This window comes from Thunnus thynnus, chromosome 3 (assembly GCF_963924715.1).
Source record: "Thunnus thynnus chromosome 3, fThuThy2.1, whole genome shotgun sequence".
In the NCBI taxonomy this organism is placed as follows: Eukaryota; Metazoa; Chordata; class Actinopteri; order Scombriformes; family Scombridae; genus Thunnus; species Thunnus thynnus.
Genome location: NC_089519.1, coordinates 17,995,087 through 18,006,285, shown reverse-complemented (window position 1 = coordinate 18,006,285; position 11,199 = coordinate 17,995,087). Strand labels below are relative to the sequence as shown.

The window sequence follows — 11,199 nt, the reverse complement described above, 5'->3', positions numbered from 1 at the left end:
GTTGGAAGCAGACCAATATACAAGATGTTAGAACCTTTGTCTTTCCAGCCTCAAAGAATATAGAGGCCAAAACATCAGAGAGAGGCTTATCCAAATCCTTGCCAAGTTGGCTCTGGATCTCGCCACCGAGATAAATGATGTTGTGGACTCCATTTATCATCTAGGTTGGAAAGAAGAGAGAAGGTGACTATACACTCACCAAGGACTTTATTAGGAACACCATACTAGGGATGTACCAATACCACTTTTTTTCAGACCAAGCACAAGTACAAGTACTTACATTTGGGTACTTGCCGATACTGTGTACCAATATGAGTACTTAACCTTCCTGTTGTCCTCGGGTCAATTTTGATGGTCAGCCAGTATCTGGCTGTGGCTCCATCTCCGCTGGCTGAGCAACTCTGACTCGGGGTAGACCCCTTAAGGAAAGGCTGTATCAGGCTGCCCCATCAGCAGAGTGTTGGGAGTCACCGGATCTTGGTCTACAACATCAGATGATGTATAACCTCAGGACTTTGAGTTCAGAATGCCCTCAATTTCAATGAGGACAGTCTGCAGGACCTCCTCTGTTACAGTTTGAGATCCCAAGGTTGTCCGTAGTGCCTGTTTCAAGGAGCGGATTTCTCTCTCCCAGCAGCCCCCGAAGTGTGGAGCGCTAGGGGGGTTGAATGGGGGTTAAATTTGAATTCCACTTGTTGGGCAGCCAACATGGCCTGCAGCTCAGGTTGCAGTGCATTAATAGGTCTCTTTCAGCTCTTGCTCCCCACCTTTAAAGTTAGTTCCTTGGTCTGATAGAAGCTCAACTGGCCTGCCCCGGCGAGCTACAAATCTGCGAAAGGCCATGAGAAAGGAGTCTGTATCTATAGCTGGCATGAGGTCCAGATGAACTGCCCTAATAGTCAGACATTTAAATATGATGCCCCACTTCTTTTCGTTTCTTCGACCCACTTTGATGACATAGGGGCCAAAGCAGTCCATACCTGTTGAGTAAAAGGCCGGCTGATGCAGTCGGAGTCTCGCTGGGGGCAGGTCAGCCATCTTTGGTATTTCTGGTTGGCCTCGCCATTTTCGGCACTCCAGACCCCCCCCACTGGAGGCGCTTAATGGCCTCTCTCCCTTGCAGTATCCAATATCTCTGCCTAGCTTCGGCAAACACTCTCTCTGCGCCAGGCTGGCATAATTTTTCATCCAGATCCTTGATAATTAGCTTGGTGACTTTGTGCTTCGGGTCAAGCACAACAGGGTGTATGGTTGACTTGTCAAAGTGAGGGCTTTGACAAAGCCAGCCTCCTACTCGGATGAGGTTGGTGGTATTGTCCCATTCGGGGACTAGAGTTATCAGACGACTGGACTTAGATAGTGGCTTGCCTTCCTTCAAGTGGGTCTGGTCTGATGGAAAACAATCCTGTTGCACCTTCTGTAGGAGCATGGTTTCTGCATTCTGATAGTCATGAACGTAGAACGTAGAAGATCATGGGCCTGGAGGGATAGCTCAGGGCTTCTGCCCTTTTCTATCCATAGTAGGTGGATCTTGTATCCTTTTGGTCTTGGTCGGCGGAGGAGAGGCAGAAGGATGTGGGGGGACTCATGAGGTTTCAGGACACATGTGGGCCAAGGCACAAACAAAGCAAAACAAAACAAAACAAAACAAAACAAAGAGAAAAAAACCAAAAAAAAAAAAACCTTGTGTTTGGTGTGTTTTATCTACATTTATGTATGTGTGTGCATGTGGGTGATATATATATATAGTCATCAGCAGAGACAGGGGTATTAGCTGCCCCATGAAGCACCTGTGCTGTGGTGGTCAGGAGTTCCTGCAATGTCTGGAACTGATTTGCATCAGGTAGGGACAGGCTTACTGTTGAGACAATATGCAGACAGGTAAATGGCTTTAGCAGCTCTTCACCACTATCTGGTGTGGGATCTGGCTTCGTAGGCCACTGGTCCGGAGCCCCGTAAAGGAAGGCGGGACCTCGACATCAACGGCTCTGCATCCTCAGCTCAGACAGACACTTACCCCAAGTTATGTCATCGGCTGAGTTGTTATCTGAATCCACATAGTGCCAGGCATCACAGTCTGTCAGGTCTTGGATTTCTTTATATCGGCATGTCAATCAATCAATCAATCAATTTTTATTTATATAGCGCCATATCACAACAGAAGTCATCTCAAGGCACTTTTCACATAGAGCAGGTCAAGACCGTACTCTTTAATATACAGAGACCCAATAATTCCCCCATGAGCAAGCACTTGGCGACAGCGGTAAGGAAAAACTCCCCTTTAACGGGTAGAAACCTCAAGCAGACCCTGGCTCTTGGTGGGCGGCCATCTGCTTTGACCGGTTGGGTTGAGAGAGAGAAAGAGAGAGGGAAAGGGGGAGGGGGGACAGAAGAAAAACAATCACAACAACAACAACAAGCACAAGCATCAATAGACAGGGAAGGATGCTATCAGGACTGTGAAGGACCGCGAAGACTTGGCCCGGGACTCAGGTTTTCCTGTGAGATGAGAAAGCACAAAAAACTCCGGGGAAGAAGCAAAGTTAGTGACATGCATTGATGTTACATGAATGCATACAGATGGAGAGGAGGAGGAGGAGGAGAGAGGAGCTCAGTGCATCATGGGAAGTCCCCCAGCAGTCTAGGCCTATAGCAGCATAACTAAGGGCTGATCCAAGGCGAGCCTGGTCGGCCCTAACTATAAGCTTTATCAAAAAGGAAAGTTTTAAGCCTACTCTTAAACATAGAGAGGGTGTCTGCACCCCGGACTGAATCCGGTAGATGGTTCCATAGAAGAGGAGCCTGATAGCTGAAGGCTCTGCCTCCCATTCTACTTTTAAAGACTGTAGGGACCACCAGTAAGCCTGCATACTGGGAGCGCAGTGTTCTAGTGGGATAATACGGTATTATGAGCTCTTCAAGATATGATGGTGCCTGACCATTAAGGGCTTTGTAAGTTAGGAGAAGGATTTTAAATTCTATTCTAGATTTTACAGGAAGCCAATGTAGTGAAGCTAAAATGGGAGAAATGTGGCATGTGTCGGATTGAAGCCATGTAAGCACTGTGGTGGAGTTGGTCCATAGTACAACCTGGTGGATAGGAATTGTCAAGTCAGTGGTGAGGACCTTAGCCAGCTGGGCTCTAGTCAGTGCCGCACATAGCTCTAAACGGGGGATAGTCTGCTACTTCTTTGGGGCTACTCGGGAACATGCATTGAGGAAAGCAACTTCCACTTTCCCACTTATGTCTTTGGTCCTTAGATAGGCCACCGACCCATAAGTGCGCTCTGAGGCGTCACAAAATATGTGGATATCACGTTGGCAGGACTGGATGTGCACTATGACTTTAGCCCTAGTGGTGTTTGGGACAATAAAGCCAAGGGGATCATATTTACTCATTAGAATTTCATAGATTGTGCGCAGAGTCACTTGGGAATGGATGACAGGGTGCAGCTTGTAGCGTAGCCTGTCTGATGGGCAGTGCCAGTGGAGGCCAAGTGCTGACTCTTCAGCATCTGGGTTGCCCTGTGCTATCCAAAGCTCAGCGCTGTTGGACCTGGCCTCTGAGGGGAGGTGACTGATAACAGATGGCTGGTTGCTAGTCCACTGTTGAAGCTCAAAGCCTCCCTCTGTTAGGAGCTTGTACAGTTTATCCACTAAAGCTTTGGCATGGTCCTCTGATAGTAGGCTCTGGAGACAGTTGTCCATGTAAAATGACTGCAGCACAGTTTCTTGGACATCTTCCCCAAGTTGACTATGGTCCATCACATGCTTTTGAAGAGCAAAAATGGCACAGCACGGGCTACACGTGGTGCCAAAGGGGAGGACCCTCCACTCATAGACACTGGGGGGCTCCTCCCATTTAATTTCTCACCAGAGGAATCGGAGCAGAGGACAGTCCTCCATTAACAGCTTCACCTGGTGGAACATTCCATGGATATTGCTGCTCACAGCAATGGAATGTTCTTGGAATCTTAGCAGCACCACCAGAAGGGATGGCCCCAGCGTGGATCCAGGAAGGAGAAGTTCATTGAGGCACTGGCCCCAGAATTGGAAGGAGCAATTAAACACGACTCAATTTTTGCCATTGTGCTGCACCACGTGGTGCGGAATATATCAGCTAGTTGTGGTTTCTTCAACTCCAGGGTCAAGTTTGACAACATAGCCTTCCCTAACTAGTCTCTGGGTCTCTGCTGTCCAGGTGAGGGCTTGCTCAGGAGACTTCGTCAATCTCCTCGAGGAGTTTAATTGCCTCCTGGTCTTGGCGCGACCTGGTGCTAGCTTTGGCACAATGCCATGGTAGCACGTCCATCTGCCACAATTTTTCAACCTCTTTGAACAGGTCGGCAGTTGGTGACTGGGAAGAGGTGAAGTAGCACTGTTGCTCAGTCAAATGGTGGGTTATGGCTTGAGCTGGGCCTTAGAGTGTCCAGCCCAGACATGTTTCAACAGCTGCTGGCCCCCCCCAGGAGGTCCAAGGCGGATGGGCTTCACTGGAGTGATTAGATGAGGCTGGTCTGATCCTATCAGCGGCAGTGGTTTGGCATGATCGATGGTCTGTAGTGGCAGACCTCTGAGATGTTGATACTTCCCTTTAAGGGCATTCACTGGATGTGTATGTTCAGCCAAATCGAGTGTTTTGGCAGTGAAAGCTTGCTGGATCTGGAAGGTTCTCTTAGGCTGAGAGGCAGGTGAAATACTGAAGGAAACAGCCTCTCCATGAAGAGCGTGGAAGTCCTGTCCTCAGAGGGAGGTTCTCTGGCTGGCCCTCAAGACCTAACTGTTGTGCAGCTGCATGTAAAAGAATCATCCGTTCTGAACCATCATCGAGAATGGCGTAGGATTCTAGAGTCCAATTTCCATGCCACAGAAGAACCTTACTAACTTTCAGCAAAATGTTAAGTCCCCCTGGGAGTTTGTTGATGCACAGCACTTCCTCCCCCAGCCGTGAGGTGTGGGTATCAGCTTGTGTGAGGTAGGTGTTAGATTTATTTCTCCTTTGCCGATAGGCCTATCATTGACCTCATGAAGGACAAGGAGGTGGCATTTGTTGCAAGTCTTACAAAACATCTTCAAGTCACAGTCTGCAGCACGGTGAGTTCTCCCACACCGATTGTTGTCCTTTATCCAACTTTGTCTTTGTGCTGTGTGTAGCTGACCAAAGTTGGAAGAATTATTCAGGGAGTGTTTAGGGCTGTCACAGTAAGGACAATATTTCCTTCCCTTGCCGGTGGCTACTGGTGTGGTGGTGGGTCCAGTTGCTGGCGTTTCCATGTTCAGCAGAATAGTGGTTGTCTTGATGGAAGGCTTTGTCCTCTCCTCTCTCTTATGAGTCATGTCTCTCCTCGCACTTAACCTGGAAGTATCAACCTGCACCTGCAACTCGTACTCGAGCCAGTCCGAGAAGTCGTGGAGGGTTGGAATGGGGATGTGTTGAGGATGAATGTATCGTTGGAAACTGGATCTCATATCGTGTGGCAACTTCCCAAGTAGCCTCGAGACATGGAACCCGCATTCTAGCTCAACCTCTCCTTTCGTCCCCAACTGGGCCAGCATGCTGATGTGGCAGGTTGAGTGCTGCTCCACCTCCACTGCAATCTCCCAATTAGTCTCACCTGCGGCTGATTGCGCTGCGGTGCCACCTGGCTTATTAGTCCTGCTTTCACTCACGCGCTCAGATGTGCCTGGCATTGATTGGGTGAGGACTCTGTCTGGCGTGCTCCAGTTGACGGCGCAAAACAACTTGTAAGTAAGTATTGGCGCTGCTATACATGTTTTATGGGACATTATTGTGTGACAGCGGCCGTTGTGTGACCATTTTACAGCAGTGTTGGCCGAGCCGGTTTGGTGTGCAGCGGTGAGGATTTCAGGGAGCGTGGCATCTGCTCTCCACCTACATCGTGAAGTGGTGATTGTATGTTGGACCGGGTGTTAAGCTCTCTTCGCTTGGGTAAGACTGACAGCATTTATTATTATTATTTATTATTATTTTATTGACAGCATTAGAGACAAAATTAACCACCTCCTGCCCTCAACAGGCACCGTTCTCTCCCCAAACACAGGCACCTTAGTAACAGCTGTAAATCCTGACATATATTTGGACTGTTTTTCTCCGGTAGACTTGTCTGAACTAACTTCAATGATTTGTTCAGCTAAACCATCAACCTGTCTCTTAGATCCCATCCCAACTAGGCTGCTGAAGGAAGCCTTACCCTTAGTGAGCACTTCTTTACTAGATATGATCAATTTGTCTTTAGTAACAGGCTATGTACCACAGTCCTTTAAAGTAGCTGTAATTAAACCTCTTCTTAAGAAGCCTACTCTTGATTCAGGTGTTTTAGCCAATTATAGACCTATATCTAACCTTCCATTTCTATCTAAGATCCTTGAGAAAGCAGTCTCTAATCAGTTATGTGACTTTCTACATAACAATAGTTTATTTGAGGATTTTCAGTCAGGATTTAGAGCGCATCATAGCACAGAGACAGCACTGGTGAAAGTCACAAATGACCTCCTAACTGCATCGGACAAAGGATTTGTCTCTATACTTGTCCTGTTAGATCTTAGTGCTGAATTCGACACAATTGACCATCAAATCCTTTTGCAGAGACTGGAACATTTAATTGGCATTAAAGGAACTGCATTAAGCTGGTTTAAGTCCTATTTATCAGACGGATTTCAGTTTGTACATGTTAATGATGAATCCTACGTGAAGGCAAAAGTTAGACACGGAGTTCCACAAGGTTCTGTACTTGGACCAATTCTATTCACCTTATATATGCTTCCTTTAGGTAATATTATTAGGAAACACTCCATAAATTTTCATTGTTACACAGATGACACCCAATTATATTTATCAGTGAAGCCAGATGAACCCAATCAGTTAAACAAACTCCAAACATGCCTTAACGACATAAAGACCTGGATGACCTGCAATTTTCTACTACTAAATTCAGATAAAACTGAAGTTATTGTGCTTGGCCCTAAACACCTTAGAAACACATTATCTAATGATATAGCTACACTGGATGGCATTACCCTGGCCGCCAGCACCACCGTAAGGAATCTGGGAGTTATCTTTGATCAGGATATGTCCTTTAACTCCCACATAAATCAAATTTCAAGGACTGCCTTTTTTCACTTACGTAATATCACAAAAATCAGGCACATCCTGTCCCTAAAAGATGCAGAAAAACTAGTTCACGCATTTGTTACTTCTAGGCTGGATTATTACAATTCCTTATTATCAGGCTGCCCTAACAAGTCTCTAAAGACTCTCCAGCTGGTCCAGAATGCAGCTGCACGTGTATTGACTAAAACTAGAAAAAGAGACCACATTTCTCCCATTTTAGCTTCACTACATTGGCTTCCTGTAAAATCTATAATAGAATTTAAAATCCTTCTCCTAACTTACAAAGCCCTTAATGGTCAGGCACCATCATATCTTGAAGAGCTCATAATACCGTATTATCCCACTAGAACACTGCGCTCCCAGTATGCAGGCTTACTGGTGGTCCCTACAGTCTTTAAAAGTAGAATGGGAGGCAGAGCCTTCAGCTATCAGGCTCCTCTTCTATGGAACCATCTACCGGATTCAGTCCGGGGTGCAGACACCCTCTCTATGTTTAAGAGTAGGCTTAAAACTTTCCTTTTTGATAAAGCTTATAGTTAGGGCCGACCAGGCTCGCCTTGGATCAGCCCTTAGTTATGCTGCTATAGGCCTAGACTGCTGGGGGACTTCCCATGATGCACTGAGCTCCTCTCTCCTCCTCCTCCTCCTCTCCATCTGTATGCATTCATGTAACATCAATGCATGTCACTAACTTTGCTTCTTCCCCGGAGTTTTTTGTGCTTTCTCATCTCACAGGAAAACCTGAGTCCCGGGCCAAGTCTTCGCGGTCCTTCACAGTCCTGATAGCATCCTTCCCTGTCTATTGATGCTTGTGCTTGTTGTTGTTGTTGTGATTGTTTTTCTTCTGTCCCCCCTCCCCCTTTCCCTCTCTCTTTCTCTCTCTCAACCCAACCGGTCAAAACAGATGGCCGCCCACCAAGAGCCGGGGTCTGCTTGAGGTTTCTACCCGTTAAAGGGGAGTTTTTCCTTACCGCTTTCGCCAAGTGCTTGCTCATGGGGGAATTGTTGGGTCTCTGTAAATTAAAGAGTACAGTCTTGACCTGCTCTATGTGAAAAGTGCCTTGAGATGACTTCTGTTGTGATATGGCGCTATATAAATAAAAATTGATTGATTGATTTATAACTATTATATGCTGTATATTAAAACGATCCTGCTTTCTGTCTGCTGTAGCTGTTAAGGCCACAGTTTGTGCCTCCTCTCCCCCTGCGCTCTGTGTGGGGCTGCATCGTGCAGCCAGGTGATCTGTGCCGCCAGCTGGGCATCGTGAAGGACGACTTTCCACGGCCTCCAGTCCCGGTGCAGCCGCTATGTCTCTCTCCCTCTTCTTTGCTGCTGCTGCTGCTGCCAGTATTCACACACGCTGCTTAAAGTGCATAGTGTGCTTCTGCAGCTTTTGTTCTCCATCCCATCACAACTCCTGTTTTGATTCAGTTCTTTTCTTTTTGTTTATTGATTTATTTGTTGTGGATTAATTTTTTTATTTAATTTATTTAGTTTAATATTAGCTGTTGGGGTTGCTGCTACCACTCCTGGTCTCTGCCCACAGCAGAGTTTGGGTTAATTCTGTTTTGTTATTATCTGCTACTTTGTGTGTTTTTTTTTTTTGTTTGTATATGTTTAGTTAGTGTTAGTTATTGAATTAGTTATTTTGCTGTTTTTTTTTTTTGTTTGTGTGTATGTGAGTGTGAGTGCTGTGTGTGTATTTTAGTATAGCCCTCCTGTTTTAACTGTGTAATTTACTGTATCTGCCTGAATGTCCCCCTATGAGCGGTATTATAATTTTGTTTCTTTTCTTTTAGGACAGGAGCTGGTAAGGTGTGCGGCAGGTTTGTAGTGGGGTTTTTTCTGTTTGAGTTGTGCCCCCCCCCCCATTTTTTTGATTTAGTCTGCCCACTAACTAAGCCTTAGCCTTGTTCCTACTATTTATTTTAGTTATTTTCATACTGCAAATGACTTTGTTGTTTTGGCACTCAGGCTGTTTACCCGTGACATCTTTCTGTTCTTTTAATGACAGTAAATCTTAACCAATAAATTTTTGTAGTTGGAAGTCTGTCTCCCATCCTCTCAGTGTGGTGAATCTGTGTGACCTCTTATTACTAAGGGTACTCATCAGTGCATTTCCTGGGGTGCAATTCCCCAGGTGGCATAGTTGTGAAACTTTCCCTCTCCTACCCATCTTTGGCCACACTGACCAGCGACCGCACCTTCAGAGCAAACATTCTGAATGCCTTGGTGTCACCAGACATGACATGTGGGCCATCCATCAGTTCTGCAATCCACTGTAGGGCCAACTGGTGGGGCTGCCCGTATTGCTGGTTAAGGGCAGCCGTTGTATTAGCGTAGGGGTGTCTGGAATTACTGTAGGAGAATAGTCATGCCGCAGTGGACAGTGATAATGGTAGGCAAATACCTGATGCGAGGCTCTGTCAGATCTGTATATTGACACAGGGGAGCTGTCATAGGGTCTCCCTGAAGAGTGACGATAACCTGAAGAGGATGCATGCTGTCTTCCTGATGGAGAATGGAAAATGTCGGGGAAGCAACTATGGATTTGAGGAGGGCCTCCTGCTCCACTTGTAGTCTCCTATTTTCCTCCTGCAGCCTGTCTGTCCTGTCGTCCCATCGATCTCTGATGTCCCATCCAGATAACCGAAAACTCTCCTGAGTGACGGGTGATGCTGACCGAAAGTGTCCCTGAGCCCCATCGGGCTCCTTTCCCTCTTTTGGCTGCAAGTTTTTACTGCCACCGCATTAGCTACACTCTGAGCCAAAAGACCCTCATTAATAGCCAGCTGGAGGATATGAGCGACACACAACAGGCACAACAGAGTACAGCACATAACTCATGGCCTTGATCATGTTTTTGGCATTGTCCCACAGCACAACGTGAGCATAACTTTTTGGAATGCCCCACATCTGAAGGATATCATCAAATGCAATGGCTTGGCTAGTGTGTGAACCCCAAAATTGCTTTGCTTGTAGAACGACCCTCTGGGGAGTAAAATCCTCATCAATCCACTGTGCAGTTAAACTGATGAGAGACATTGGGCTGACATTGCTAGTCCAAATATCAGTGGAGAAGATGAAGGTCAAAATGTCCTGCAACAGGCTGTTGATGTGCTTTTTCACAAAGTCATGCAGCTTTAGTTATACAGTGTCTGTGATGTGGTGATGGCTGGGAATCTCATACTTTGACTGCAGTACACTGAGAAGACTATTAAATCCCGTATCATCTACAACTGACAAGGGCTGGTCATCAAGGGCAATGTACTTTTTACCATCCATGGGTTGACTCTAGACATTTTCTCTTGCATCTCCAGCATTTGCTGCAAAGTTTGTTGTTGTTGTTTACCACTGGCAGCATTAGCAAACTCCTTGAACTTGGCATTTTGTTGGTTCTTTAGATGTTTTATCAAATTGCCTGTGTTAAAGGAGCTATTTGTCCTCCTCTTGACAATTTATATAGTATAGTTTGCAGTGCTCCACTCCCCTGGAGTGCGTGGAGCACCTCTCATGGGAGCGGATGGGAGCACAGGGGTCAGCGCTATGCTGATCTGGTAAGTGATGGTGCTCTGAGTAGGGTGGGGGGTCCATATGATGCAACAGTGGCACCTGATGCTGAACAGAGTGACCAAAATCCAGTGTCCTTTTTACCCCTCTGTCCGCTGCAGCAGGTTCTGGATTAGCAGGGGTGTCTAGGGCTAGACTCCTGTCTGTCATGTAGGGTTTAATGGGTATATCAGACCCGCCTTGGCCAATACTCGGCTCTACTTTTGTCATCATCACTAAAATATCTCTAGTTTTACGATTACGATTAGGAGTACATGAGGAAAGTAACAGCCCGATACCCAATACTGTTGGAAACATTCTTTTGAGATCCTTCTCCGTGTTGACATGATTACATCACATCTGCAGATTTGTCAGCTGCACATTCATGCTACAAATCTCCCATTCTACCACATACCAAAGGTGTTCTATTGGATTCAGATCTGGTGACTGGGGAGGCCACTGAAGTACACTTAACTCACTGTCATGTTCATGAAATCAGTTTGAGGCTTTTTCTTTG

At 46.3% G+C, this 11,199-nt stretch overlaps 1 long non-coding RNA gene across 1 annotated transcript; it reads left to right on the top strand.

Annotated features, from left to right (window-relative positions):
* Positions 1-5,756: 5,756 nt before the first annotated feature.
* LOC137179673 (uncharacterized) lies at positions 5,757-9,180 on the top strand. Its single transcript, XR_010927855.1, has 2 exons — positions 5,757-5,950; positions 8,304-9,180. It is a non-coding gene; the product is annotated as an uncharacterized lncRNA (long non-coding RNA).
* The last annotated feature ends 2,019 nt before the right edge of the window (positions 9,181-11,199 follow it).